At 43.0% G+C, this 5,403-nt stretch overlaps 1 long non-coding RNA gene across 1 annotated transcript; it reads left to right on the top strand.

Annotated features, from left to right (window-relative positions):
* The first annotated feature begins 24 nt into the window (after nt 1–24).
* Nucleotides 25–4,861, top strand: LOC112072802 (uncharacterized). Its single transcript, XR_002894392.2, has 2 exons — nt 25–1,010; nt 4,720–4,861. It is a non-coding gene; the product is annotated as an uncharacterized lncRNA (long non-coding RNA).
* Nucleotides 4,862–5,403: the final 542 nt, after the last annotated feature.

Raw genomic sequence — 5,403 nt, 5'->3', positions numbered from 1 at the left:
TTTCTAGATGCTCTGTTTTTCTCTCACTGTGTGGGATTGGCAGAGTTTCACGACTTGAAGATGAAATGTTGGTGTATGGATTACATCATCTCCTCTGCCAACTGTCATAAGCCAATCAGATTGAGGGAAACTCACAGCTGCCAAAAACACAGCTCACAGTTGTTGAAAAATGCTTTCCTGACAAAACCAGTTTGTTTTCTCCAAATGGAGGCCAACAATATCTCACTCAAATAGGTGCCTCTGAATTGAGTGTATGTATATTTTGGCTTCAGAGCTCCAATGGTTCATTTAAACATGATCCAGAAGCACCCATTGTTCTTTTAAATGCAACAATTATCAGCTKAATTATATTTGGATATTTGACCACAAAGTCATAGATTCTCCCCTCYTGTATATCGTCATGCAATTCTTCATAGAATACCATCTTCCGAGAAAAMAGATGTTTCTTGGAATATCAGGATGATTCATGAAWCATGGGTTTATATAAACATTTGGTTTTTGGGGAGGTAGAATCGTGGTTCTTAGTGTTGGACCTTCCCAATTATAAAAGTCATGTTTCCAATAACAGTCTTTAAGTGTTTGTCCATACAGTGAACTAAAACCCTCGTTAATCATTAGTCCAAACTAAACGGAGTAACGCTTCCAAAATGGATCTTCCAGACTTCCATAATTCTCACAACCACGCTAACAGCAGACAAACTCACTGTTAACCTCCATTATTTTTATCACTATATAACCCGATTTAAATCAGACATTTGGATACATGTAACTGTCATTATGACATCATTACAACCAGAAACAGCCCAGTTCTGTCCACTGAGTTAGAACTYGTATTGTCCTGGGGTCTAACATTYGTCTGGGTTTGGCCTGGTCCATCTTTGCGTGTCCTCTCACCTTGTTGTGWTCTCCTCCTTCCCTGTCTCTCCCGGCTCAGGTGTGGTCAGGAAGAGTCTACGAACACCGCTGTCGGACCTGCAGGGCAGCAACACGCTCAACGAGAAATCTCCACGGTAAGACCACCTGTGTACTGTACGGTGTATGCTGAGGTATGTTGTAGCCTAGCGGTAACCAGCTTGACCAATAACCAAAAAGTTGCTGGTTTGAATCCCTAAGCCGACTAGGTGAAAAATCTGTCGATGTGCCCTTGAGCAAGGCACTTAACCCTAATTGCTCCTGTAAGTCGCTCTGGATAAGAGTGTTTGCTAAATGACTAAAATGTCAAATGTTGACGATTCTGTACTAAGGAGCGTCATTGCTGAAACACCTCCAGAGATTATCTACACTCCAGAGTGTCCAGGGCAATGACGCTCCCTAGTACAGAAGAGAAGGGTTGTTAAATAATGACGCTCCCCAGTACAGAAGAGGAGGGTTGTTAAATAATGACGCTCCCCAGTACAGAAGCAATGGGGTTGGAGAAAAGTCTGACAAAGCTTTCAAATAATGAATAATGATTGTGCACTGACTCACATAACACCTTCCACTGCCCCCTAGAGCCACATACCCCCTAATTAACCCCATAGTATGACATTACTGCCCCTAGAGCCCTATACCCCCTAATTAACCCCATAGTATGACATTACTGCCCCCTAGAGCCCTATACCCCCTAATTAACCCCATAGCATGACATTACTGCCCCCTAGAGCCACATACCCCCTAATTAACGCCATAGCATGACATTACTGCCCCCTAGAGCCACATACCCCCTAATTAACCCCATAGCATGACATTACTGCCCCCTAGAGCCCCATACCCCCTAATTAACCCCATAGCATGACATTACTGCCCCCTAGAGCCACATACCCCCTAATTAATCCCATAGCATGACATTACTGCCTCCTAGAGCCACATACACCGTAATTAATCCCATAGCATGACATTACTGCCTCCTAGAGCCACATACACCCTAATTTAGCCCATAGCGTGACATTACTGCCTCCTAGAGCCACATACCCTCTAATTTAGCCCATAGTGTGACATTACTGCCTCCTAGAGCCACATACCCGCTAATTAACCCCATAGCGTGACATTACTGCCTCCTAGAGCCACATACCCCCTAATTAACCCCATAGCATGACGTTACTGCCCCCTAGAGCCACATACCCCCTAATTAACCCCAAAGCATGACATTACTGCCCCAGTACACAGCAAGTGGCAAAATACCACCCTTAGAACAGTGCTTTTGTTACAAGAGGGCAAGTCTTGGACTGTTACACAAGTCCTGCTAATGTGATTTGGAGGAGGAGACACACAGACACACACACACACACACACAGAGACTCAGGGTACTAAGTTAGTGCTAAAGCCCACATGCAGCTGTTTCCTGCATGATGTCAGGTCAGAGTTATGTGTTTCAGGAGATGGATAAATACTGGCTCTCGGCAGGTGTCTTCTCAGATGGACGCTACAGTACAGTACTGTCTGGGATCCAGAGGGGTACTCTGAAAACAAACATATTCTGTAGCCATTCCTCCTTGTGGCATACACAGCATTAGAGGAACATTGTTTAAAAACCTCTACAGGATCGTTGGGTCCCCCACGGGACGGTTGAGCTAACGTTGTCTAGTGCGATTAGCATGAGGTTGTTAGTAACAAGAACATTTCCCAGGACATAGACATATCTGATATTGGTAGAAAGCTTAAATTTTGTTAATCTAACTGCACTGTCCAATTTACAGTACTATTACAGTAAAAGATATCACCTATTGTTTGAGGAGAGTGCACAGTTATGAACTTGAAAATGTATTAATAAACTGATACAAACATTTGAACAGAAATGCAATGGTTCATTGGATCAGTCTAAAACTTTGCACATACACTGCTGCCATCTAGTGGCCCAAATCTAAATTGCGTCTTGGCTGAAATAATACATTATGGCCTTTCTCTTGCATTTCAAAGATGATGGTACAATTTTTTTTTTTTTTTTAAACGCATGTTTTTTTCTTTGTATTATCTTTTACCAGATCAAATATGTATATTCTTCTATATTAATTTCACATTTCCACAAAATTCAAATTGTTACCTTTAATGGTTTCAAGAATATGCATATCCTTGCTAAAAGTCCTGAGCTGAGTTAGATTTGGGTGTGTCATTTTAGGTGAAAATTGGAAAAAAGTGGCGGATCCTTATTAAAGGGGGACAAGTATCCATATTTCAGAACTGGCAAATGAAACATTTCTTACTCCTTTTCATATTTCTAGGATTAGTCTCAAGTGTGGTCAGGGTGGAAACCTAATTTATTTCCACAGGGCATTTTGTTTATATTGCTTTAGTGCTATAATTGTAATTCCCTAGGCAACAGAGTTATAGGTCTCTAGTTTAAATCATCAAAACTTATTGGGAGGCCTGTTTAAATTGGAAATATATCTCACCACCGAGTTTCAGGATTTACTCTGTTCTTTATATGAATTTTGGACCTGATTACTTCCTGTAGCTTGGCTAAAGTAGGTATTTTGGGTCTCTTCCATGACCTCTATGAAGAGAAATCTAAACAGGTCCTGCTAAGTCCAAACCAAGAGAACAGCCATTTACCTCAGTCTTATTTTCAATCTGTCTTCACTGTCCAAACTATTCTTGGCTGTGAATGCACGAAACAGAGCAAAATATGTTTGAAATGTAAGCCATGGTTTCCCCCATCGGTTTAACCACAAAATATTACAAAAACCATGGGATCCTAGATTGTGTCGTAAAAGCAAAATACTTTGAGACCTCACTGTTGTTTTACTATGACTTAGAAAATAAATACTTTGGTGTTCATTGTTTTTTATGCAAATTTAACCGTAAGACAATGAGTAACCATTTTAGTTTTGGTGACCACATCAAACGGTACAATCCGAAGACAAATGGCTTTGTCTACATTCCAACATTTGGCCTGACTCCCAACAACACTACTGTACTGTAAGTCTTCACCTGTTTGCCTTGCCTTGGATCACCRATGATGTCACCCCATGGACCCGTGTCTAACCTCTGACCCCGTCCTGCTTGTAGGAAAGACGGAGCCCCCACATTAGTAACATTTATATATGTACTCCCACAAGGATACTGTGTTTAACGTGTCGTTGTGTGTGGCCACAGACCCAGTAGGAGGTGGTGTATGAATCATTATGGGTCAGAGTGTGAAAACAAACCTCCCTCCCTGGCTGCTACGATAGCTTGCCGGGTGGAATCCATGATGGATGGCCTTCTCCTCCCTGGCTGCTGGGATGGATTACCGGGTGGAATCCATGATAGATAGCCTTCTTCTCCCCAGTCCTGATGGCTTGACGGGTAGAATCCATGATGGATATCCGTCTCCTCCCCAGTCCTGATGCAGTATATTACCAGTGGTTACTCAGAAGTGTCTTTCTCTCTCTCCTGACTCCTCCCCTCGGGGCTAAAGGGGTTTGGTGTTAGGGGGTTTGGTGTTAGGGTTTGACCGTTAACCGACCCGAGCCGCTGTGTTGATAGAAAAACCTGCTGTTTGTTCAGGCGCTTGGCTAAGATGACCAGGGTTTACCTTGAGGCCTGAGGCTTTACACTGCAGAACCTAGGGCTAGGATAGCATATCCCATTTTTGTAGTAGTGCTTAATATGTCTACAGGACATGAAATACAGTCAGTTGGTCAAGCATTTTCTTATTTAAGCTTTTTCCCAGCTCTTTCCAAGTTGTRCAGCTAAAATGAAATCTCTATATTTTCTCAAGGCATATTTTTAACTGTGGATTATTTGAAACTTCCTAACCAGGGATGGTGTGGGCTGGAATGGGCGTGGTGGGCGGCAGGGCCGCCTGTCATCCAGCGGGTCCAACATGGAAGAGGACGGAGGAATTTTTGTCAACTCCACCAGCAGCAAGCTCCTGGAGAGAGCCCACGGCATCCTCATGTGAGTGACTCAACATCTTAGTTTAACACCGTTCACCACCCACCACCAGCACTCTAAGTTACTGTCGGGACTGACTGTTTCTGTATCAAACCTCCTACACCACTCCTTAAGTTACTGTCAGGTCTGACTGTTTCTGTCTCAAACCTCCTACACCACTCCTTAAGTTACTGTCAGGTCTGACTGTTTCTGTCTTCAAACTCCTACACCACTCCTTAAGTTACTGTCAGGACTGACTGTTTCTGTCTCAAACCTCCTACACCACTCTTAAGTTACTGTCAGGCTGACTGTTTCTGTCTCAAACCTCCTACACACCACTCCTTAAGTTACTGTCAGGCTGACTGTTTCTGTCTCAAACCTCCTACACCACTCCTTAAGTTACTGTCAGGCTGACTGTTTCTGTCTCAAACCTCCTACACCACTCCTTAAGTTACTGTCAGACTGACTGTTTCTGTCTCAAACCTCCTACACCACTCCTTAAGTTACTGTCAGGACTGACTGTTTCTGTATCAAACCTCCTACACCACTCCTTAAGTTACTGTCAGGACT

This window comes from Salvelinus sp. IW2-2015, unplaced genomic scaffold, assembly GCF_002910315.2.
Source record: "Salvelinus sp. IW2-2015 unplaced genomic scaffold, ASM291031v2 Un_scaffold2046, whole genome shotgun sequence".
Classification (NCBI taxonomy): domain Eukaryota; kingdom Metazoa; phylum Chordata; class Actinopteri; order Salmoniformes; family Salmonidae; genus Salvelinus; species Salvelinus sp. IW2-2015.
Note: the sequence above shows the minus strand (reverse complement) of the source record. Positions and strands in the feature narration are given on the sequence as shown.